This window comes from Hyla sarda, chromosome 4 (genome assembly GCF_029499605.1).
Source record: "Hyla sarda isolate aHylSar1 chromosome 4, aHylSar1.hap1, whole genome shotgun sequence".
Classification (NCBI taxonomy): Eukaryota; Metazoa; Chordata; class Amphibia; order Anura; family Hylidae; genus Hyla; species Hyla sarda.
Window position 1 is genome coordinate 376,819,643 of NC_079192.1, and position 26,790 is coordinate 376,846,432.

At 42.0% G+C, this 26,790-nt stretch overlaps 1 long non-coding RNA gene across 4 annotated transcripts in view; it reads right to left on the reverse strand.

Annotated features, from left to right (window-relative positions):
* Positions 1–5,213: 5,213 nt before the first annotated feature.
* The window catches only part of LOC130267307 (uncharacterized), a 68,619-nt gene continuing 47,042 nt past the window's right edge, over positions 5,214–26,790 (reverse strand). For 3 of the 4 annotated variants that reach the window (XR_008843141.1, XR_008843139.1, XR_008843140.1), the window contains exon 4: positions 5,214–5,376. This is a non-coding gene — a long non-coding RNA (uncharacterized LOC130267307). Of the gene's footprint in view, positions 5,377–7,638; positions 7,727–26,790 lie in introns of all 4 variants that reach the window. The other variant, XR_008843138.1, reaches the window with a different exon arrangement.

Genomic DNA, 26,790 nt, shown 5'->3' on the forward strand with positions numbered 1-26,790 from the left:
TTTTTGCAAGGGTTAATAGCAGAAAATACCCCCCAAAATTTGTAACCACATCTCTTCTGAGTATGGAGGTACCCCATAAGTTGACCTGAAGTGCACTACGGGCGAACTACAATGCTCAGAAGAGAAGGAGTCATATTTGGCTTTTTGAGAGCAAATTTTGCTCGGGGGGCATGTCGCATTTAGGAAGCCCCTATGGTGCCAGGACAGCAAAATAACCCCACATGGCATACCATTTTGGAAACTAGACCCCTTGCGGAATGTAACAAGGTGTAAAGTGAGCATTTACCCCCCACTGGTGTCTGTCATATCTTTGGAACAGTGGGCTGTACAACATTTTTAATTTGCACAGCCCACTCTTCCAAAGATCTGTCAGACACCTGTGGGGTGTAAATTCTCACTGCACCCCTTATTACATTCCGTGAGGGGTGTAGTTTCCGAAATGGGGTCACATGTGGGGTTTTGTTATTTTTGCGTTTGTCAAAACCGCTGTAACAATCAGCCACCCCTGTGCAAATCACCTCAAATGTACATGGCGCACTCTCCCTTCTGGGCCTTGTTGTGCGCCCCCAGAGCACTTTACACCCACATATGTGGTATCTCCGTACTTGGGAGAAATTGCGTTACAAATTTATTTATTTTTTTCCCCTTTACCTCTTGCCAAAATGAAAAGTATAGGGCAACACCAGCATGTTAGTGTAAAAAGTTTATTTTTTTACACTAACATGCTGGTGTAGACCCCAACTTCACCTTTTCATAAGGGGTGAAAGGAGAAAAAGACCCCCACGATTTGTTAGTCAATTTCTCCCGAGTATGGCGATACCCCATATGTGGCCCTAAACTGTTGCCTTGAAATACGACAGGGCTCCGAATTGAGAGCGCCATGTGCATTTGAGGCCTGAATTAGGGATTTGCATAGGGGTGGACATAGGGGTATTCTACGCCAGTGATTCCCAAACAGGGTGCCTCCAGCTGTTGCAAAACTCCCAGCATGCCTGGACAGTCAACGGCTGTCCGGCAATACTGGGAGTTGTTGTTTTGCAACAGCTGGAGGCTCCATTTTGGAAAGAGTGGCGTACCAGACGTTTTTCATTTTTAATGGGGAGGGAGGGGGGCTGTGTAGAGGTATGTGTATATATAGTATTTTTTACTTTTTATTTTATTTTGTTTTAGTGTAGTGTTTTTAGGGTACAGTCACACGGGCCGGGGATTACAGCGAGTTTCCCGCTGCGCGCAAAATTTGTTGCATTGCAAACTTGCAGCCTGATACTCACTGTAAGCCCCTGCCCATGTGAATGTACCCTGGACATTCACAGGGGGGGGGGGGGGGACCTCCAGCCGTTGCATAACTACTACTCCCAGCATGCCTGAGAATGTTTGGGAGTTGTGGTTTTGCAACAGCAGGAGGCACACGGGTTGGGAAACACTGAGTTAGGAAACAATGTTTCCCAACCAGTGTGCCTCCAGCTGTTGCAAAACCACAACTCCCAAACATTCTCAGGCATGCTGGGAGTAGTAGTTCGGAAACATCTTTAGAGCCAGATGTTGCTGAACTACAACTCCCAGCATGCTTGGAGTTGTAGTTTTGCAACATCTGGAGGACTACAGTTTGCAGACCACTAATACAGTGGTTCCCAATCTGTGCCCTTCCAGATGTTGCAAAACTACAACTCCCAGTATGCCAAAACTGTCCAGGCATGCTGGGAGTTGTAGTTCTGCAACATCTGAAGGGCCAGATGTTACAGAACTACAACTCCCAGCATGCCTGGACAATAAGGGCATGCTGAGGATGTGTAGTTTTGCAACATCTGGAAGGGCACAGTGGTCCAAAAACTGTGGACCTCCAGAAGTTGCAAAACTGCAACTCCCAGCATGCCCAGACGCAAAGGGCTGTCTGGGCATGCTGGGAGTTGTAGTTTACAGGGTCCCAATACAGCAATGCATGTCACTTTACGGCGATGTGCATTGCTGTAAACGGCCCGACCGCGGCTGAAGATCCACTCACCTGTCGCCGCCACCGTCTTCATCGTCTGGATCCGGGTCTTCAGGGACGAGGTAAGTACCGGGGCCGGTCCCAAGCACTCCCCCATCCCCCGCCGCGTCCTCCGGTCTTCCTCCCGTACTAACCGACGGATCGCAGGGAATAGGAGGAGGTGGCAGGCTTGCCACCTCGCTCCTATACTCCAACATGGTCCTGGCTGTCTGTGACAGCCGGGATCATGCGAAATTACCGGGCGGTCGGGTCCCAGAGACCCGATCAGCCCGGTATTGCCGCAGATCGCAAGGGCGATTTCCCTTGCGATTTGCGGCGATCGCCGACATGGGGGGCCTACATGGCCCCACCGCGGCGTTTGCCCTGGATGCCTGCTGAAGGATTTCAGCAGGCATCCGGTTCCGATCTCTGCCCGGCGAGCGGCAGAGACCGGAAAACGCCAGGACGTACGGGGACGTCCTGGGTCCTTAAAGCCCAGGGTGCGGGGTCGTTCCCGTACGCCCTGGGTCCTTAAGAGGTTAAGGGTTATTCCAGGATTTTTATTTGACTATGCTACAGGGGCTGTCAAGTTAGTGTAGTTCATAATATAGTGTATGTACCTGTGTGTGACAGTTTTCTCACAATTCTTATGTGATTTTCCCCCCAATATTTATTTTTAACAGCATACAAAATGACTATTGTTTCAGATTTTTCCCAGGTTGCAATGCAGCCAAGACCTGACCTCACTAGCTGATGACAGGGAGCCTGTCTGCTTCAATGGGTGGAGCCATCGCTTGGTGTGAGAGAGATCAATCTGCAACTAATGCAACAGCTATAGGCACCCTGATTGAAAACCACAGGTCTTTTTAATGAATGCAGCTCATTTATATTTCAATGGGTGGGGTGGCTGATGTGTGGGAGGGAGGAAAATGGAATTATGGGATTTGTAGGCAAAAAAGAAAACTCAAACAGGAAATACCAGTTCACAAAAAGCTAGCCAAAATGTTATGGTCATTTCACAACATAGCCATTTAGCCCCAAGACAAGCACAGTTCCTTCCTAAGCATGTCCATTACTGTCTGGCAGGTACGTACTAAAATCACCTTATGGTGGATAACCCCTTTAATTACTACGGGATAGCGATCCTGTTAATTAACTATTTCATGGTCTTTTCATTAAAAAAATCTTGTATATGATGTATTGTTCTTTTGTTTTAATGTTGCACCACTCCCTAGTACTTTTTATGTGTTTTGACTTTTATTAACATGTTTATTATAGTATTGCAAACGGGTAATGTGAACGGGATGTAAATCCTTTGACTTACCTGACATCATTGTAAGCCCGATCTCCCTGTTTTTTTTATTGAACATGTTATAAATAAGGTGTTTTAGATGTATGTTACGATGACTTGAAAAAGGGAGCTGGGACTCCCGAAACACGTTGTCGTATTGATACATATCTGTTTTTTATTTTAACCAACGGTGTCCACGATATTCTTTGGGACCACCGCCGCGTGCGCCCCTATGGACCTCTTTTTTTCACAGCTCTCCGGATTACAGACGGTGGACTCTTGTTCAACCATAATGTAGTTAGCTACTTACTAAGAATGGGTTATTAATATTCTTTACATTCATATCAGCTGAAATAAAAAGGATGGAGAAGCACTCCACTGTGAAGGACAATAGACAAAAGAAAGTGAGCCCCTAATAAAAGAGACTCACCAGATGATGTTGTGCTATAGAGGCACACCGCTCTAGCAGGCATGTAATCCTTTCGGATGGTTGGGATGGAGACTCCACCTGGATATCCACCTAGGACTGCAGCTTATCCCGCCCTTGGCTAGGCATAGGGAACATGAAGTCAAAAATGTGCACTTTTTGTGGTGCACAGGTAATAGGGATATTACAGGTCTGAGGAAGAGGACGGAGCGTACTTGAAACGCGTTACATGTAATAAATGCTTTCATCTTACTTTGGTTGTGGACAGCGCTGTAATATCCCTATTACCTGTGCACCACAAAAAGTGCACATTTTTCACTTACATTCATATCAGACTGTCATTGATATTCTTTATATTCATATCTGACTAATTTTTCACTGATTTTATATACGCATATCATTATGTTCATTTTATATTAAACCTGCATATTATATTAATATTTATAATATTGGAAATGTTATTCCTAGCTCTTCATCATCAAAAGAACTTTCATCTGAGAAATAGCTGGCTCAGATGTGAATTGCAACCGGTTTGTCGGAATCATTTTTATTTTTGTTGACCATAATTCATAATTGAGTTATGACATTATCCCCGACAGGAAGCTCTCTTGATCTTTTCATGGTTGGTCTCCAAATGGCCTACACTTACACTTTGCAGTAATAGTTTAATACTAAAATGTTGTACTATTAAAAAACATGGCAAATTTGGGCTAACATAGTACTATTGAAGTGTCCGGTGGGCCCAGGTTCTGAATCTACTAATGCAAAAGGGACATAAAAGGTTCAGTAGAAAACAACTCTCTTGTTACTAGAGTCAATTTATGGATTTGCCAATAACTTTAGACTTTATGATATATCATATACATACAACACAAATGTTGATAAAAATTAAGAAATTAATATGCATATATAAATGGTTGTTTGACCCTCAGAATGACTTCCTTTGGTGAACCAATGCATTCCAGTACAATACTTTTAGGGAAACTATTTATTGACAGCCTAAGTAGATAGAAGGGGATATGATAGCTCTGGATGCAGCCAGATCAGCTCTGATGTAAAGCAATAGTGCATTTGACAGGTTCACATCACATACTGGATAGTATGAAACCACAGTATGAAATTTATTGTATTCTTCTGCCTTTGTGAGTCACTGAATAAAAAGGTTTGCCTTCTGCCTTAAATAACAAGCTTTGGTGATCACTGAGATATTGCTGGGTTTTTAGAGCATGGCAGGATTCTCCGCTGGCACTGGATAGTAGAAGTTGTGATAAGTTTCACCATTTTTCTCTTACTGGTGTTCTTCTCTGGCTACTAATATAAAATACTATACTTTAGATATGACATAAAAATCATATATGGTAATTCTTAAAGAGAAATTCCAACAATTCCAAAATGTACGTGCACATGGATGCAACTAAAATCCAAGTATGAACGTAATATTATAGTAAAGTGCATGAAAAAGTACTAAAATAGTTTTATTTTAAAGAGGACTTGACCTGTCCATTTTAGAAAATACTTGCATTTGAATAAAATAACAATTCTGAAGCACTCCATTGTGATGTTTCTCCTTCTAAGCAATCTGAGAAGGACCTGCCAGATGTGACTGGACACTGTTATGACCAGAATATGGGTGAGCCGACAGGTCCTGCCTGCACCAAGTGCCTTTCCCAGGATGGAGACGAACTGGAGCTGTGGGGGACCAGTAAGGGATTGCGTCTAGGTAAGTATGTTTTTGTCTATTTTATAGAAGTCAAACTATAAAATACAACACAGCATAGAAGTCAGGGAACAGATCAGGACACTATACGTTAACCAAAGCAAAAACCAGGAAAAAAACACAGATAATATTAACACATTAACAACCTACAAAATGATTGGTTATTCCAATTCAGAAAACATGATCTTTATTAGAAATCACAAAAATACAAAAAAAGGAGTACACACCCATTAAAATAACCCACCCTTAAAAACACATATTTCATATCTGGAATATCCTGGTAAAGTAGTTAATCTCTATTTGTTAGTTTGTCACTTTAGTTTGTGGCCGCATAGGGTTATTGTTATGCTCCAGGTGCTCATGTGTGGCTTACGAGTGCTGTGCCGGTTTTGATCAGCAGTCTATACAGGCGAGTGGTCATCACCGGATGTGATGTGCAAGGACCTGTGACGCTGCCCGGAACTTGGCCAGCGTGGGTGATCGGCGCCATATGATGAAGCATTATATTTAGGGGAGGCAAGTGCATTCCTCCTGCACCTCTTGAGAAAAGAGGGGAAAACCCCAGGATACCGATATGTCTCAAACAGGTATGGTATTGACTCTTATTGGTTTCATTTAGGGATTGATTGATACTGTGCAATTTTATTTGATGGTATATCCTGTGTGGGCTTTCCTCCGTCTTTCTGCCTTGGGGTATGTGTTTTTAAAGGGGTACTCTGCCCCAAGACATCTTATCCCCTATCCAAATGATAGCGGATAAGATGTCTGATCGTGGGGTCCCACAGCTGGGAATCCCCACGATCTCTTCTGCAGCACCCTGTGTCATCTGCTGCACAGAGCAAACTTCGCTCCGTGCCTGATGATGGGCAATACAGGTGCTGGAGGATCGTGATGTCACGTTACGCCCCCTCATGACGTCACGCCCCACACCCTCAATGCAAGTCTATGGGACGCCACCTTCCATAGACTTGCATTAAGGGGGCATGACATTACGTAACGAGGTGGGGGCCCTTATATCGCCCGTCATCAGACTTGGAACGAAGCTCGCTCCATGCACCAGATGACTGGGGTGCTGCAGGAGAGATCGCGGGGGTTCTCAGCGGCGGGACCCTTGTGATCAGACATCTAATCCCCTATGCTTTGGATAGGGGATAAGATGTCTAAGGGAGGAGTACCCCTTTAAGGGTGGGTTATTTTAATGGATGGGTACCACTTTTCTGTATTTTTGTGACTTCTAATAAAGATTATGTTTTGATTTGGAATTATCAATCAATTTGTAGGTTATTAGTATGTGGATTGGTTTACTTGATTGTAGGTATTTTTAATATTAACACCTTGCCTCCCCGTTGTCTCAATTTCGCCCCACAAATAATTTTTCTTTGCTTCACCATATATTTTGTGGTAAAATGAGTGATGTCTTACAAAGTAAAAGTCCTGTGAACAACATGCCCTACAGATGGAAAATGACTGAAAAATTGGAAGAGTTATGGATTTTAAAAGACGAGGAGAAAATTATGAAAAAGCAAAAAATGAAAAATCACTGTGTCATTAAAGAGTTTAAAGTGACAAACTAACAAATAGAGAGTTTCCTATCAAGCCAGGTCTTAGCCAAGAAAGCAGTGAGGTACAGAATCAATAAGCAGAGAATAGGAGATCACAGCCAAAGAAGTCAATGCAGATTGCTAGGAGATTACAGATGTAAATACAAAAACAAGGTATAAACCAATATTGCACACAAGGGGAACAGGCCAAACTGATCTTAAATAGATCATAGCAGAAAGGCATGGATAGCAGGGCCAATTACAATTGGCTCGTGTACACCTTCTTATAGCCGGACCCATGTTTGATGTCCCAAGAGTTTGTATACTGGGACTAGTAGTTCCACTGAGATATCAACAGTATCAATGGGAGTGGCGTGACAGTACAATGTAACCCAACCCTAGGTGTGCAAAGCTTTGTCAATGGAGAGGCTTAACTTGGTGGTTCTATAGCATGACTCTTTGGGTATGTCCCAGTGTACTGCTGATGTTGGTTGAGATGCCCTTGCTCTTTGTGGTGCATGCTGTTAACCAGAAGGTGAAACGTTTTACTTGTAAAACTTCAGATGGAAATAGCAGAAACAGTTTGTTTCACAGGTTTTGAGCAGAGGAAGGGTTTTCTTTAGTGTGCAGAGAAGAGGTGTTCGCTTCAATGTATCGGTGACTAAATAAACTTTGCTTGGAATAAAGACTTACTTGTTTAGGAGTTCTGGACTCTGGTCGGATCTAGTCCAGCACATTAATTGGTTCCTAAATAGAGTATATGCTGACTTGTACCTTGACTCTGAAAAAACAGTATGTGACTAAGACTTGAACCACTTGTGGGCTGTTTAACGCAATCCTCAAATCATACTCACTGAAGCCGGGTCTTCTCAGGGAAGTAACTGAGGAAGTTTTAAGACTTCTGCACAGGATTCCATATCAATGGTGTTGAAATTACTGAGACACATTCCAAGTAACGTAGTAACATAGTTCATAAGGTTGAAAAAAGACCAGAGTCCATCAAGTTCAACCTATAACCCTAATGACTCCCTACTGAGTTGATCCAGAGGAAGGCAAAAAGCCCTCATACTCGAGGTGAAAATCCCTTCCCGACTCCAAATATGGCAATCAGTATAGATCCCTTAATCAACCTTCCGTCCCTATAGATCTAGAATCCATAACATGTAATATTATTTTCCAAAAATGCATCCAGACCCCTTGTAAATTATTTTACCGAGTTAACCATGACCACCTCCTGTGGCAGAGAATTCAACAGTCTCACTGCTCTTACAGTAAAGAACCCCTGTCTGTGCTGGTGTAGAAACCTTCTTTCCCCCCTTGTTACAGATGCAGTCCTGAGTATAACTAGATCATGGGAGAGATCTCTGTAAGGTCCCCTGATATATTTATACACAGTTATTAGGTCTCCCCTAAGCCTCCTTTTTCTAAACTAAATAACCCTAATTCTGATAATCTTTCTGGGTACTGTAGTCCTCCCATTCCCCGTATTACTCTGATTGTCCGTCTCTGAACCGTCTCCAGCTCCACTATATCTTTCTTGTACACTGATGCCCAGTACTGTACATAGTATTCTATGTGTGGTCTGAATAGTGATTCGTACAGCGGTAGAATTATTTCCTTGTCGTGGGCATCTATGCCCCTATTGATGCACCGCATGATTTTATTTGCCTCGGCAGCAGATGCCTGACACTGGTCATTACAGCTAAATTTACTATTAACTAAGACTCCTAAGTCCTTTTCCATGTCAGTCGTCCCAAGTGTTCTCCCATTTAATACATAATCCCAGCCCGGATTATTCTTTCCCATGTGCATAACCTTACATTTATCAGTGATGAACCTCATCTGCCACTTCCCAGCCCAAACTTCCAACCTATCCAGATTCATTTGTAACAGTTCACTGACCTCTATAGTGTTTACCGTTTTACAGAGTTCAGTATGATCTGCAAAGATTGCTTTTTTTTTTTTTTACTATTCAACCCCTCAACAAGGTCATTAATAAATATATGAAATAGAACAAGTTACTTACCCATTTGCACACCAAGCATTCTCATTTTCTGCACCAACCTTTTATGTGGCACTGTATCAAATGCTTTGGAAAAATCCAGATATACGACATCCTGCGATTCCCCCTGGTCCAGTCTGGAGCTCACCTCCTCATAAAAGCTGATCAGGTTAGTTTGACAGGACCGATCCCTCATAAAGCCATGCTGATATGGGGTCATACATTTATTTCTATCAAGATACTCCAAAATAGCATCCCTTAGAAAACCCTCAAATAATTTACATACAACAGAAGTTAAAGGGGTATTCCAGGCAAAAACATCTTATCCTCCATCCGAAGGATAGGAGAAAAGATGTCTGATCACGGGGGGGGGCGCTGTTGGGACCCCCCGCGATCTCCCTGCAGCACCTTTATTCTATGTGGGGCTGCGTCTCCAGTTTCGGAAACCTTCGGGACTGGGGACGTGATGTCACGCCATGCCCCCTCCATTCATGTCTATGAAAGGGGGTGTGATGGCCAGGGGTTTCTGAAAATGGAGACAGAGCCTCGCATAGAATGCGGGTGCAGAAGAAAGATCCAGCAGCACCCCAGCAGCGGGCCACCAGCGATCAGGCATCATATCCCCTATCCTTAGGATAGGGGATAAGATGTTTTTACCCGGAATACCCCTTTGAACTAACAGGCCTATAATTCACGGGGTCACCTTTTAACCCCTTTTTTAATATTGGCACAACATTTGCGATGGGCCAGTTCTGGGGAACAGTCCCTGTTACCATAGAGACCCTGAATATTAAAAATAGGAGTCTGTCTATTACATTACTTAATTCCTTTAAAACATGAATGCCATCTGGACCAGGCGATTTGTCTACTTTGATTTTTTGTAGGTGGCACTGTACTTCTTCCTGGGTTAGACAGGTGACCTGTACTGGGGAGTTTACCTTATCATACTGTATTTCACCTGGCATTTCATTTTCCTCGGTGAATTCAATGGAGAAGAATTTGTTCAATATATTTGCATTTTCCTGTTCCCTATTTATAATTTCTTCCTCATCATTTTTTAAAGGGCCTACACTTTAATTTTTAAACTTTTTGCTATTTATATAGTTAAAGAACATTTTGGGGTTAGTTTTACTCTCTTTGACAATGAGTGTTTCTGTCTCTATTTTTGCAGCTTTTATCTGTTTTTTTTAAATATTTAAAATTTTTCTCTATAGCTCTTTAATGCTTCTTCACTGCTGTCCTGTTTTAGTAGTTTAAATGCTTTATTTTTGTCATTTATTGCCCCCTTAAGATTTTTATTCATCCATGTTAGTTTTCTTTTATTCCTAACCCTTTTATTCCCATAAGGTGCATACCTCTTACAGTGAGAATTTAAGATATTTTTAAAAGTCTCCCATTTAGTGTCTGTATTCTTGTTTTTGAGGACATTATCCCATTTTATATTGTTATGGGCTTCTCTGAGGTGATCAAACGTTGCCTTCCTAATGTTCATTTTTTTTTCTTTGTGGCCCCTCGAGAGATTCCCTTATTGAAGAATATGTTACAATGTATTATATTATGATCACTATTTCCTAGGTATCCTTCTACTTGCACATTAGTTACTCTATCAGGTCTGTTGGTTAATATTAAGTCTAGTAGGGCGCCCCCTCTGGTCGAGCCCTGCACCATTTGGGACAGATGATTGTCCTTAGCTATAGTCAGAAACCTGATTCCTTTATGAGAGTCACAGGACTCAGTCTCCCAGTTTATATATGGTTAAAGTCCCCCATTATTATCACCTCATTCTGATTTGCTGCCCTGTTTATTTGCCTCAGTAATTGATCTTCTGCCTCTTCCATTATGTTTGGTGGCTTATAGCAAACCCCTGTTAGAATTTTTTTTTATTTTTATGTCCATATATTTCTACCCATAATGACTCCACATTATCGTTTACATTAATAAGTCCCCCCTCTTTATCTACACTATCTTCCCTTTCTACATTGTAGGTCCCTCCCCCCAGTCCCTAGTTTAAACACTCCTCCACCCTTCTAGCCATCTTCTCCCCAAGCACAGCTGCACCCTCCCCATTGAGGTGCAGCCCATCCATACGGTACAGCCAGTATCCGACAGCGAAGCCGGCCCAGTTCCCGATGAACCCAAACCCCTCCTTCCTACACCAGCTTCTGAACCACTTGTTTTTTGTCCGTAATCTCCCACTGCCTCTCTCGTGTGGCTCGTGGTACAGGTAATATTTCAGAAAATATTACCCTGGAGGTCCTTGCCTTAAAGGGGTATTCCAGGCAAAAACTTTTTTTTATATATCAACTTGCTCCGGAAAGTTAAACAGATTTGTAAATTACTTCTATGAATAAATCTTAATAATTCCAATAGTTATTAGCTTCTGAAGTTTTCTGTCTAACTGCTCAGTGATGATTTCACGTCCCGGGAGCTGTGCATGATGGGAAAATATCCCCATAGGAGCTGCACAGCTCCTGGGACGTGAGTCATCAGAAAGCAGTTAGACAGAAAACAGCAACTCAACTTCAGAAGCTAATAACTATTGGAAGGATTAAGATTTTTTAATAGAAGTAATTTACAAATCTGTTTAACTTTCCGGAGCCAGTTGATATATATATATATAAAAGTTTTGGCCTGGGATACCCCTTTAAGCTTGTGGCTGCCTCTCTGGTGACCCATCCAGTTGGGTAACCCCTGACTCAAAAATCGGTACTACTAACCAGACAAGGACTTAGAGGCATGTGACACCCAATAATCTCCTGGTGCTATCAAGTCCTTTGACTAAAATTCCACTGAAAACACCCTGTCACCATGGAATAGGCCAGGCGATGAGCTGGGTCTCTCTATTTCCCCTAGCTTTCCCTTTGGTCTCAACTTCTTTTCGGCTCATGACAGGGCTTTTTATAGACTTCTTCTAACTATCCCTGCCATGTGCTCTGTCCCTTAAATAGGCACTGTCATTAAAATTCTTTTTGCATATAGAAACATAGAATGTGTCGGCAGATAAGAACCATTTGGCCCATCTAGGCCCATCAATTGTCCCAGGCTCTATCTTAAATGAAGAACAGCCCATGCATGCTTAAACTCCTTCACTGTATTTTCTAGGGATGCACCGAAATTTCTGCCACCGAAAATTATCTGCCGAAAATGGCCTTTTTGGCCTTTTCGGCTAAAGAATTTTCCTGCTGATAATTGTGGTGGGCGTGGCTTAAAGTAGGGCGTGGCGTGTAACTTATATAAGTAAGTCCGGCTGAAGATGCTCAGTAAGCGCTAACTACCAGTGGGAGCACGATTTGGGAAGCAGGGTAATGCATGCTTTATTTTCCCCCAAAATAGTCCCATATGGCGTGATGGGGGTATTGAATTATTTAGTAATGCCTCCTCCAGTGTGTCCCTGGCCACAGAATGGAGCTCGGGGAGATTGCAGCTCCCTGTGCTGCAGCATGTTCCCCCCTCCTCCGGTTAGGTCCCATCTGAGCCCTTAGAACACTGTCTGTCCACCCAGCAGTGCCGAGCTGGTTGTGAAACACTGATTTAAGTAACAAACTCTCAGTGTTTCGCAACCAATGTGCCTCCAGATAATGCATTACTACAACTCCCAGCATGTATGGTCTGTCAGTGCATGCTTGAAGTTCTAGTTTTGCAACAGCTGGAGGTTTGCCCCCCCCCCCCATGTGAATGTACTCACACGGGTGGGTTTACAGTGAGTTCTGCTGCAAGTTTGAGATGCGGCAAATTTTCCGCCGCAGCTCAAACTCCCAGCGAGAAACTCACTGTAAACCTCCGCCCGTGTGAATGTATCCTAAAAACACTACACTATACTACACTACACAAAATAAAACAAAACAACGACTCACAGTATTGCTGGACAGCCACTGATTGTCAAGGTATGCTGGGAGTTTTGCAACAGCTGGAGACACCCTGTTTGGGAAACACTGCCGTAGGGTATTTTTGTGGCGGATTAAAATTCCCAGTTTAGGCCTCAAATGTGCATGGTGCTCTCTCGCTTCGGAGCCCTGTCGTATTTCAAGGAAACAGTTTAGGGCCATATATGGGGTATCTCCGTACTCGGGAGAAATTGTGTTACAAATTTTGGGGGGCTTTTTCTCCTTTTTACCCCTTCTGAAAAGGAAAAGTTGGGGTCTACACCAGCATGTTAGTGTAAAAACAAAAAAAATTACACTAACATGCTGGTGTTGCCTCATACTTTAAATTTTCACAAGCGGTAAAAGGAAAAAAAGACCCCTAAAATTTGTAACGGAAGTTCTCCTGAGTACGGAAATACCCCATATGTGGGCATAAAGTGCTCTGTGGATGCACAATAAGGCTCAGAAGTGAGAGGACACTATGTACATTTGAGGTCTAAATTGGTGATTTGCACAGGGGTGGCTGATTTTACAGCGGTTCTGATATAAATGCAAAAAAATAAATACCCACATGTGACCCCATTTTGGAAACTACACCCCTCCCGGAATGTAACAAGGGGTATAGTGAGCCTTAACACCCCACAGGTGTTTGACAAATTTCCGTTAAAGTTGGATGTGAAAAAAAAAATCACTAAAATGCAGGTGTTACCCTACATTTTTCATTTTCACAAGGGAGAAATAGGAAAAAAGCCCCCCCCCACCCTCAAATTTGTAACCCCATTTCTTCTGAGTAAGAACACACCCCATATGTGGATGTAAAATACTCTGCGGGTGCACTACAATGCTCAGAAGAGAAGGAGCATCATTGGGATTTTTGCAAGAGAAGGTGTCTGAAATTGAAGACCATGTGTGTTTACAAAGCCCCCATAGTGCCAGAAGAGTGAACCCCCCCCCACATGTGACCCCATTTTGAAAACTACACCCCTCAGGTAATGTAATAAGGGGTGCAGTGAGCATTTACACCCCACAGGTGTCTAACAGATTTTTGGAACAGTGGTCCGTGAAAATTTTATTTTTCATTTGCACAGCCCACTGTTCCAAAGATCTGTCAAATGCCAGTGAAGTGTAAATGTTCACTGCACCCCTTATTAAATTCTGTGAGGGGTGTAGTTTACAAAATATGGTCACATGTGGGGGGTCCACTGTTCTGGCACCATGGGGGGCTTTGCAAACACACATGGCGGAGCTTTGCAAACACTCAATGGTGCTCCTTTTCTGAGCATTATAGGGATGGGATATTTCGATACTCAGAAGAAAATGGGTTACAAATTTTGGGAGGCATTTTCTCCAATTACCCCTAGTGAAAATGAAAAATTTGGGGTAACACCAGCATTTTAGTGAAAATTTTTCATTTTCACGTCCAACTTTAGCAGAAATTTGTCAAGCACCTGCGGGGTGTTAAGGCTCACTGTACAACTTGTTACGTTCCATAAGGGATATAGTTTCCAAAATAGTATGCCATGTGTTATATTTTTTTTGCTGTTCTGGCACCATAGGGGCTTCCTAAATGCGACATGCCCCCCAAAAACAATTTCAGCTAAATTTGCTTTCCAAAAGCCAAATAGGACATCTTCTATTCTGAGCATTGTACTGAGCCAGCAGAGCACTTGACGTCCACACATGGGGTATTTCCATACTCAGTAGAGATGGGTTACAAATTTTGGGGGGCATTATCTCACCAGCATTTTTGTGAAAAAAAAAAAATAATTTACACATCCGACGAAAAGTCGTCAAACACCTGTGGGGTGTTAAGGCTCAGCGGACCCCTTGTTATGTTCCTTGGGGGGGGTGTAGTTTCCAAAATAGTATGCCATGTGGGGGGTTCCTGCTGTTCTGGAATCATAGGGGCTTCCTAAATGTCACATCCCCCTCCAATAACCATTTCAGAAAAACTCATTCACCAAAATCCCATTGTTGCTCCTTCCCTTCTGAGTCCTCTAGTGCACCCACAGAGCACTTGACATCTACATATGAGGTATTTCCTTACTTGAGAGAAATTGGGTTAGCAATTTTGGGGGGCTTTTTTTCCCTTTACCCCTTGTAAAATTTCAAAAACGGGGTCTACAACAACATGCGAGTGTAAAAAAATGAAAATTTTGAATTTTCTCCTTTACCTTGCTGCTATTCCTGTGAAACACCTAAATGGTGAACACACTTTCTGAATGTCATTTTGAATACTTTGGGGGGGTGCAGTTTTTATAATGGGGTCATTTATGGGGTATATCTAATAAGAAGACCCCTCAAATCCACTTCAAAACTGAACTTGTCCCTGAAAAATTCCGATTTTGAAAATTTTTTGGAAAATTGGAAAATTGCTGCTGAACTTTGAAGCCCTATGATATCTTCCAAAAGTAAAAACATGCCAACCTCATGATGCAAATATAAAGTACACATATTGTATATGTGAATCAATATATAATTTATTTGCAATATAGATTTTCCTTACAAGCAGAGAGTTTCAAAGTTAGAAAAATGCTACATTTTCCAAGAAAGTAACAATGAAAATTTACCACTATCATAAAGTAGAATATGTCACGAAAAAACAATCTCGGAATCAGAATAATCGGTTAAAGCATCCCAGAGTTATTAATGCATAAAGTGACAGTGGTCAGAATTGCAAAAAAGGGCTGAGTCCTTAAGGTGAAAAAGGGCTCAGACCTTAAGGGGTTAAACAATATTGGTCCCAGTACAGATCCCTGAGGTACCCCACTGGTAACAAGACCTTGCCCTGAATATTCTCCATTGACTACAACCCTCTGTTGTCTGTCACTCAGCCACTGCCTAATCCACTCAACAATATGGGAGTCCAAGCTCAATTGGGGAGATTTATCAAAGGATTTAGACAGTTTTTTCTCATCTAAAATTGTCACACAGAAATTCACAGTCTAAATACGTGCAACTTTTTCGCTACTTAGAGGATTTTTAGGACATGGTACACAAAAATGCATTGGTGCTGAATTTCATCAATAGCGACTTTTCGGCCAAAAGTCGCATCGGCTGAAATATGCTGAAATGTCAGACCATGCTGAAGCAGGTTTAAATACAATCTAAACCGAGGATCCCGAAGTTCGTGCGCAGACTTTATCAAGAGCCGTGCGACTTTTGATAAATTAAGCGTACAATAGACCGGCCATACGCTCTGTAGGTTGGTCTCTATTGATGCGGGAAATAGACAGCTTTGATAAATACCCCCTAATGACTGAAGTTAATTGATAAGTATTCTATGTGGGACAGTGTCAAAAGCCTTACTAAAATCTAGATATGCAATGTCCCCTCCGCCATCTATTATTATTAGTCACCCAATCAAAAAAATCAATAAGATTTGTTGGACATGATCTCCCTGAAGTAAACCCATGTTGTTTTTAATCTTGCAATTCATGGAATTTTAGATGTTCCACAATCCTATCCTTTAGTAGGGTTTGCATTAATTTCCCAACTATTGATGTCAGACTAACTGGCTTATAGTTGCTTGATTCCTCCCTACTACCTTTCTTGTGAATGGGCACAACATATACTAATTTCCAATCTTCCGGGACGACTCCTGTTACCAGTAATTGGTTAAATAAATCTTTTAATGGTTTTGCAAGTTCACTGCTAAGCTCTTTTAATAATTTTGGGTGTATCCCATCAGGCCCCTGGGACTTATTTGTCTTAACTTTAAACAGCAAACGTAGAACCTCTCCCTCTGTAAAGACACATGCATCAAACAATTAATTAGTCGTCCTCCCTAATTGAGGTCCTTTTGCTTCATTCTCTGTAAAAACTCAAAAGAAGTATCCATTAAGGCAGTCCGTTAGCCCTTTATTCTCTTCTACATACCTTCCTTCTTAACTTTTAATTTAGTTATTCCTTGTTTTAATTTCCTTTTTCATTTATATATCTGAAGAATGTCTTATCCCCTTTTTTCACAGGCTGAGCTAGTTGAAGGTAAAATAAATAAGATATTTCATTTACTCCCTGTAAAAAAATGTATTTTTATGTCACTTTCATGGGCTTATAAATCTGGCCTCTAGGGGTCTCCCTTCTGGTCCAGGCTACCTTCCGTCTGCTCAAAAGCAATGACTTTGGTCTCCTGCTGGACTGGCAGGAGACCAAACTCAGGTAGTGCTGTCTTGCCATAGGCAGTGAATAGCACTCGCTCCTTCTATTTTATACACAGGGAGAGTGAGTGAGCAAGTGCTATTTACTGCCTATGGCCGGACCGCACTTCCTGAGTTTGGTCTCCTGCCAGGATACCAAAGTCTGTGCTTTTGTGAAGACAGAATGTGGTCTGGACCAGAAGGGAGACCCTAGGTGAGTAGATTTATAATACCATGAAAGTGACATAAAAAGACACTTTTTTTCAGGGAGTAAAAAACAATTCTTATTTATTTTACCTGCTGTATCATACGTAAAAAAATAATTTTTATGACAGTGCCTATTTAACCCTTTTAGAAATTTGTTCCTCACTGCTAGCCGGTCGGGGACTGGACCGGGATGCCTGCTGAAATCATTCAGCAGGAATCCCGGCACATCGGCGAGGTGGGTTCTGAGACACCCCTTATGTCGGCGATAGCCGCAAATCGCCGGTCAATCTCTGGGGACCCATTGACCCAGAAAATAAGGGGGATCGGGGGTGTTCAAGACAGCCACAATCCCCCTGAAGGGATAGGAGTGAGGTGGAAGGGGTGCCACACCTCCTATCTCTGCTATTGGTCGGTCAGAAGTGGCCGACCAATAGCAGATCGGGATCGGGGGGGGGGGGGGGTTGGGGGTTAAAGTTCGGTTCCCCCGTTCTGCCCACCCACAGTAGTCCGGGCAGAATGTGGGAGCTGTCCTGTGACCGGAGCCGGAGAGTCACTTACCATCGGCGGCAGCGGGCGGCGATGACGTGCAGCTGGCTCCCTGGTGCAGACTACAGAAGCCGGTGAGTTTCCTAGCAATATCTGGAGGGATATAGTTTGGAGACCACTATACAGTGCTCTCTAAACTGTAGCCCTCCAGATGTTGCAAAACTACAACTCCCAGCATGCCCAGACAGCTGATTAATGTTTTGGGCATGCTGCTATTTGTAGGTTTGCAACAGCTGGAGTGCTACAGTTTTGAGATAACTGTGCAGGGGTCTCTAAACTGTGGCCCTCTAGATTTTGCAAAACTACAACTCCCAGCATGCACAAACAGCAAACGGCTGTCAAACGGCTGGGAGTTGTAGTAGCGTACCTCCAGTTGTTGTATAATTACATCTCCAAGCATGCCCTTCAGCGATCAGAACATGCTGGGAGTTGTAGTTTTGCAACAGCTGGAGGCACACTGAAAAATATTGAGTTAAGTAACAGAACCTAACTGAAGGTTTTCCAACCAGTGTGCCTCCAGCTGTTGCAAAAGTACAACTCCCAGCATGCACGGTCTGTCAGTGCATGCTGGGAGTTGTAGTTTTGCAACAGCTGGAGGTTTCCCCCCATATGAATGTACAGGGTACATTCACACAGGCAGGTTTACAGTGAGTTTCCTGCTTAAAGTTTTAGCTGCGGCCCCTGCCAGTGTGAACGTACCCTAAAAATACTACACTACACTACACTAACACATAATAAAAGGGTAAAACACTACATATACACCCCCTTACACTGCCCCCTCCCCCCCAATAAAAATGAAAACGTATCGTATGGCAGTGTTTCCAAAACAGCTGTTGCAGAACAACAACTCCCAGCATTTCCGGACAGCCACTGACTTTCCAGGCATGCTGGGAGTTTTGCAACAGCTGGAGGCACTCTGTTTGGGAAACACTGGCGTAGAATACCCCTATGTCCACCCCTATGCAATCCCTAATTTAGTCCTCAAATGCACATGGCGCTCTCTCACTTTGGAGCCCTGTTGTATTTCAAGGAAACAGTTTAGGGCCACATATGGGGTATTTCCGTACTCAGGAGAAATTGTGCTACAAATTTTGTGGGGCTTTTTCTTCTGTTACTCCTTATGAAAAGGAAAAGTTGGGGTCTACTCCAGCCTATTAGTTTAAAAAAATGTTTACACTAACATGCTGGTGTTGCCCCATACTTTTTATTTTCACAAGAGGTAAAAGGAAAAAAAGACCCCCAAGATTTGTAACGCAATTTCTCTTGAGTACGGAAATACCCCAAATGTGGGCATAAAATGCTCTGTGGGTGCACAACAAGCCTCAGGAGTGAGAAAGCACTGGCCCTTATTTACTAAGAGTGTTGTGTAGGTTTCTTTGTGGGTTTTAATTCCCTACAATTTATTTTCCACGGTATTTACTAAACTTTCCCTACAGTTTCCACTTTCCCTACACTTTGCTTTTTTTTACACATGCTCTGATCTGTAGGGTTTTCCTCAGCTAAAATCCACCACATTTTCTGTGGAAACTTTAGTAAATATGTTGAGATTTTGTGAAAATGTCGGGAACACGCCCCTTTTATTTGTCCACGCCCCTTTTCCCGATGACCATGCCCCTTTTTTGGTATTCTTAGCAAAATGGAGAGATAGTTGGGGTTTTTTCAATTCAGGCGCAATTTCAGGCGCAAATTCAGGCGCAGACAGACTTTCGGGTGCATATTCTGGCGAAGACAGAATTTCAGGCGCAATGCGCCCGAAACTGGCGCACAACCCGACAAAACATGTCGGGTTTGCAATAGTAAATGAGGGCCACTATGTACATTTGAGGCCTAAATTGGTGATTTGCACAGGGGTGGCAGATTTTACAGTGGTTCTGACATAAACGCAAAAAAATAAATACCCCATTTTGGAAACTACACCCCTCACGGAACATTACAAGGGGTAGAGTGAGCCTTAAAGGAGTACTCCGATGCACCAACCAAAACATGCCACAATGTAGCCCATGAACGTACCTTTTAAATGACCCAAGTTTCCCTTACTTCCGGGTTCTCTTCTTTCCACGCTCTGTAAAAGACTACTTCCCCCAGCATGCCCACTCCTGATTTTCGCCCAGCTCCTGCCCTCCCCTTGTAGCTCCCCTGCTCAGCCCCCTCCCTAAATTATAATATTGCACGCTCCTTCCTCTCCCACTTATTTCCCTATCCCTGCCTCACAGAATACGTCCTACTCACATGGTCGCCGAGCTCCAATGAGATGTGCAGCTCTGCCAATATATGAATAGATTACTGAGATGGGGAGTGGCCGACTCGGGACTGGGAGGTCGGAAGAGCCCGCAGTGACTCATGGGAGCGATGAGTCACCGGGCGAAGATGGCGGCGGTGTCTAAGAAGCAGCGGTCGAGCGTCATGGATTGAAGAAAAAGGAGCCAGCTTCCGGTCGGAGAAGAAATGCAAGAGAAGACCAGGAAAAGAGCTATAAGGATAAGGTAAGTAATTTACAATGTTATATAACTTTGTTTTAGACTTAGTTTGCCCTTAAAAAAAATGAGCATAGGAGTACTCCTTTAACACCCCACAGGTATTTGACTAATTTTCATTAAGTTGTATGGGAAAATTACATTTATTTTTTATTTTTAACCCCTTAAGGACTCAGCCCATTTGGACCTTAATTGGGTATTCCAGGCCAAAACTTTTTTTTATATATCAACTGGCTCCGGAAAGTTAAACAGATTTGTATATTACTTCTATTAAAAAATCTTGATCCTTCCAATAGTTATTAGCTTCTGAAATTGAGTTGTTGTTTTCTGTCTAACTGCTCTCTGATGACTCACGTCCCGGGAGCTGTGCAGTTCCTATGGGGATATTTTCCCATCATGCACAGCTCCCGGGACGGGACATCATCATTGAGCAGTTAGACAGAAAACTTCAGAAGCTAATAACTATTGGAAGGATTAAGATTTTTTAACAAAAGTAATTTACAAATCTGTTTAACTTTCCGGAGCCAGTTTATATATATATAAAAAAAAGGTTTTGACTGGATAACCCCTTTAAGGACTAAGACAATTTTATTTTTACGTTTTCGTTTTTTCCTCTTCCCATTCAAAAAATCATAACTCTTTTATATTTTCATCCACAGACTAGTATGAGGGCTTGTTTTTTGCGCGACCAGTTGTCCGTTGAAATGCCATCACTCACTTTACCATAAAATGTATGGCGCAACCAAAAAAATACTATTTGTGTGGGGAAATTAAAAAGAAAACCGCAATTTTGCAAATTCTGGTAAGGTTTTGTTTTCACACCGTACAATTTATGGTAAAAATGATGTGTTATTCTCTGGGTCAATAAGATTAAAATGATACCCATGGTTGTACACTTTGCTATTACTGTTGCGCTTAAAAAAAATCGCAAACTTTTTAACCAAATTAGTACGTTTAAAATCCCCCTATTTTGAAGACCTATAACTTTTTCATTTTTCCGTATAAGCGGTGGTATGAGGGCTCATTTTTTGCGCTGTGATCTGTACTTTTTATTGATACCATATTTGCTTATACAAAACTTTTATAAAATCTTTTATTCATTTTTTTGGAAATAAAATGTTATAAAAAAGCAGCTATTTTGGACTTTTTTTTTTTTTACGTTCACGCCGTTCACTGTATGGGATCATTTACATTTTATTTTAATAGTTCGGATATTTACGCACGCGGCAATACCAAATGTGTATATAAAATAATTTTTTTTACACTTTTGGGGGGTAAAATAGGGAAAATGGGACAATTTACATTTTTATTGGGGGAGGGGGTTTTTCACATTTTTTTTGCTTAATTTTTAACTTTTATTTTTACACTCTTATAGTCCCCATAGGGGACTATTTATAGCAACCATTCAATTGCTAATCCTGTTCAGTGCTATGTATAGGACATAGCACTGATCAGGGTTATCGGTCATCTTCTGCTCTGGTCTGCGGGAAGGCAGATCAGAGCAGAAGACTCCCGAAAGGCAGGTGAGGGGACCTCCGTCTGCCGTGCAGGATGATCAGATCGCCGCGGCAGCGCTGCGGGAGATCCGATCATCCTGTTAAGTGACCGCGATGCTGCAGATGCCGTGATCTGTATTGATCACGGCATCTTAGGGGTTAATGGCGGACATCCGCGGGATCGCAGGTGTCCGCCATTACCGGCGGGTCCCTGACTGCGATCCACAGCCGGGACCTGCCGCGCATGATGCCGGCATCGCTCCGATGCCCGCGGTTATGCTCAGGACGTAAATGTACATCCTGGTGCGTTAAGTACCACATCACCAGGACGTACATTTACGTCCTGCGTCATTAAGGGGTTAACTAAAATGCTGGTGTTACCCAAAATTTTTCATTTTCACAAGGGAAAATAGGAATAAAAGCCCCCAAAAGAACATACCCCATATGTGGATGTAAAGTGCTCTGTGGGTGCACTACAATGCTCAGAAGAGAAGGAGCGACATTGGTCCATTTTGAATTGAAGGCCATGTGTGTTTACAAAGCCCCCATAGTTGCCAGAACAATGGACCCCTCCCCCCATATGTGTACCTTCCCCACATGTGACCCCATATTGGAAACTACACCCCTCATGGAATGTAATAAGAGGAGCAGTGAGCATTTATGCCCCACAGGTGTCTGACAGATTTTTGGAACAGTGGTCCATGAAAATGAAAAAAGTTATTTTTCATTTGCACGGCTCACTGTTCCAAAGATCTGTCAAATGCCAGTGGGGTGTAAATGCTCACTGCACCCCTTATTAAATTCTGTGAGGGGTGTAGTTTACAAAATGGGGTCACATGTTGGGGGTTCACTGTTCTGGCACCACGGGGGGCTTTGTGAATGCTCATGGCCCCCGATTTCCATTCCAAACAAATTCTCTCCAAAAGCCCAATGGCGCTCCTTCTCTTCTGAGAATTGTAGTGCGCCAGCAGAGCACTTGACATCCACACATGAGGTATTTTCATACTCAGAAGAGATGGGGTCACAAGTTTTGGGGGGCATTTTCTCCTATTACCCCTTGTAAAAATGTAAAATTTGGGTAAAAGACAGCATTTTAGTGAAAACATTTTTTTTCATTTACACATCCGAATTTAATGAAAAGTCGTCAAACACCTGTGGGGTGTTAAGGCTCACTGTACCCCTTGTTACATTCCTCGAGGGGTGGAGTTTCCAAAATAGTATGCCATATTGTTTTTTTTTTCTGTTCTGGCACCATAGGTGCTTCCTAAATGTGACATGCCCCCCCAAAACCATTTCAGCAAAATTTGCTTTCCAAAAGCCAAATGCGGCTCCTTCTCTTCTGAGCATTGTAGTGCGCCAGCAGAGCACTTTACATCCACACATGGGATATTCTCCTATTACCCCTTGTAAAAATGGGAAATTTGGGGAAAAAATTGTATGCCATGTGTTTTTTTTTTATTGTTGTTCTGGCACCATAGGGGCTTCCTAAATGTGACATGCTCCCAAAAAAGCATTTCAGCAAAATTAACTCTCCAATATCCCATTGTCGCTCCTTCCCTTCTGAGCCCTCTAGTGCACACACAGAGCACTTTACATCCACATATGAGGTATCTCCTTACTCGAGAAAAATGGGGTTACACATTTTGAAGGGATTATTCTCCTTGAATCCCTTGTAAAAATGTAAAAAATAGCTTTACAAGAACAAAAATTTTGATTTAGAATTTTCTCCTTCACTTTGCTGCTATTCCTGTGAAACACCTAAAGGGTTAACAAACTTTCTGAATGTCATTTTGAATACTTTGAGGAGTGCATTTTTTATAATGAGGTAATTTATGGGGTATTTATTACATGAAAGCCCATCAAATCCACTTCAAACTGAACTGGACCCTGAAAAACCGATTTTGAAATTTATTTGAAAAATTTTGGGAAGAACGGATGCAAATAGCAACAAAAATTGACCACTATGTTAAAGTAGCATATGTCATGAAATAATTATCTTGGAATCAGAATAAACAGTAAAAGCATCCCAGAGTTACTAATGCATAAATTGACAGTGGTCAGAATTGCAAATAAGGGCTCAGTCCTTAAGGTGAAAAAGGGTTCATCCCTTAAGGGGTTAAAGGAGAAATAACTCTAGTGTTACCTATGCAATATGTGTTGTATAATGCTTTAACTCTTCTAGGACCTTGCAGCATCAGCTATCCTGGGCAAAATATATCAGACATTACACATTTGTGTATATTCCAATTGTGAATCACACATATGGAACATAGACAAATTTTATCTGACTTATTCTGGGACATTACACATGGACAATAGACAACAATAGAAAGGACCTGTCCTATTCTCATGAATTTAAGATATTATTAGAAATTTTCTGATACCTTTTCAGAGGGGATGTAGATTTGTGGCGTGGATGGTGGGCGGAACGTCCTGTACATGACCGCGAGCATCGGAGCGATGATCGGGTCATGTGCGGCAGCTCCTGGCTGCTGATAACAGCCAAGGGCCCACCAGTAATGGCCGACATCCATGATCACACGGATGTCTGCCATTAACCCCTCAGATCCCGTGATCAATACAGATCACGGCATCTGTGGTAGCGCGGCTACATTTTATGCAGGATCTGATCGCCCGCGGCATGGCCGTGGTGATCAAATTAGCTAACATGGCGGATGGAGGTCACCTCCCCTGCCTCCGCCACCTTCCTGGCTTCTTCTGCTCTGGTCTGAGATCAAGCAGACAAGAGCAGAAGATAGCCGATAACACTGATCAGTGCTATGCCCTATGCATAGCACTGAACAGTATTAGTGATCAACTGATTGTTATAAATAGTCCCCTATGGAGACTATTAAAGTGTAAAAAAAAAAAAAAGAAGCATCAAAAGTAAAAAAAAAAAAATAGAAAAATCGCCTCCCCCAATAAAAATGTAAAATGTTCCTTTTTTCCATTTTACCCCCAAAAAGTGTAAAATAATTATAATTAATAAACATATTTTGTATTGCCGCATGCATACATTTCCAAACTATTAAAATATAATGTTAACGATAGTGTTGAGCGGCATAGGCCATATTCGAATTCGCGAATATTCGCGAATATATGGACGAATATTCGTCATATATTCGCGAATATTCGCATATTCGTAATATTCCCGTTTTATTTTCGCGTATGCGAATATGCGCGTATGCGAAAATTAACATATACGAAAATTAACATATACAAAATTAGCATATGCGAAAATTCGCATATGCGAATTTTCGCATATGCGAATTTTCGCTTGCCAATCTCACAGAATAGTATTAGATCCTTCTTTACACCACACAAGCTGGAAGCAGAGAGGGATGATCACTGTGATGTGTACTGTGAAAAAAAAAAAAAAAAAAAAAAAACGAATATTCGTAATTACGAATATATAGCGCTATATTCGCGAAATTCGCGAATTCGCGAATATGCGATATTCGCAAATAATATTCGAATTGCGAAAATTCGCGAGCAACACTAGTTAACGATCCCATACGGCGAACAGCATGAACGTAAAAAAAAAAAAAAAACATAAAAAAAAGTCTAACATTTCTGCTTATACATAAAAATGAAAAAGTTATAGGTCGTCAAAATAGAGGGATTTTAAACTTGGTTAAAAAGTTTGTGATTTTTTTTTTTAAGCGCAACAATAATACAAAACAAATAGGAGCAGGTACCGGCACTAACTGTGAGTTATCTTTGATGCAGGCTAGGAAACGTGCTGGGAGGGTGAATGGCAGGTAGGAGTGTAAGAAGCTAGTCAGTGGTGCTCATGTCCCGAGAGGAAAGAAACGTCCAATACAATATAACGAAGAGTAGCGGGAGACACTCACCAGGCTTCGATAGAAGGTAAACTTTATTTTCAAACGGGCAGGTACAACAGCAGCATGGTCAGAAGCAGACACTGGAGACCGGGCAAGAAAACTACAGCCGTTTCACTCCGCCATGTGCTGAGCACAACCTGATGAAACTCCATGGCAGAGTGAAACGGCTGTAGTTATCTTGCCCAGTCTCCGGTATCTGCTTCTGACCATGCTGCTGTTGTACCTGCACGTTTGAAAATAAAGTTTACCTTTTATCGAAGCCTGGTGAGTGCCTCCCACTACTCTTCGTTATATTGCAACAATAATAGAAAAGTATGTATCATGGGTATCATTTTAATCATATTGACCCACAGAATAAGGAACAAATGCCATTTTTACCGTAAACTGTATGGCGTGAAAACGAAATCTTCCATAATTTGCTAAATTACGGTTTTCTTTTTAACCCCTTAAGGACTGAGCGTTTTTCCGTTTTTGTATTTTCATTTTTTCCTCATCACCTTCTAAAAATCATAACGCTTTCAATTTTGCACCTAAAAATACATATGATGGCTTATTTTTTGCGCCACTAATTCTTCTTTGCAGTGACATTAGTCATTTTACCAAACAATCCACAGCAAAATGGAAAAAAAAAATCATTGTGCGACAAAATTGAAGAATAAATTTCATTTTGTAATTTTGGGGGCTTCCGTTTCTACTCAGTGCATTTTTCGGTAAAAATAACACCTTATCTTTATTCTGTAGGTCCATATGGTTAAAATGATACCCTACTTATATAGGTTGGATATTGTTGTACTTCGGGAAAAAATCATAACTACATGCAGCAAAATGTATTTGTTAAAAATTGTCGTCTTCTGGCCCCTATAACTTTTTTATTTTTCCTTGTATGGGCCGGTATGAGGACTCATTTTTAGCGCAGTGTTCTGAAGTTTTTATTGGTACCATTTTTGTATTGATCAGACTTTTTGATCGCTTTTTATTCATTTTTTCATGATATAAAAAGTGACCAAAATACACTATTTTGGGCTTTGGAATTTTTTTGCGCGCACGCCATTGACAATGTGATTTAATTAATATATTTTTATAGTTCGGACATTTTCGCACACGGCAATACCACATATGTTTATGATCTCCTATGCTGATCCCTGCAAAGCCATAGCTTTGCAGGGGTAAGTCAGATAGGGGCTTGATTGCTCAAGCCTGTAGCTCAGGCTTGGAGCAATCAATTCCTGATTGGACGCCTCGCGGAAAGAGGTAAGGAGACCTCCGCCTGCGT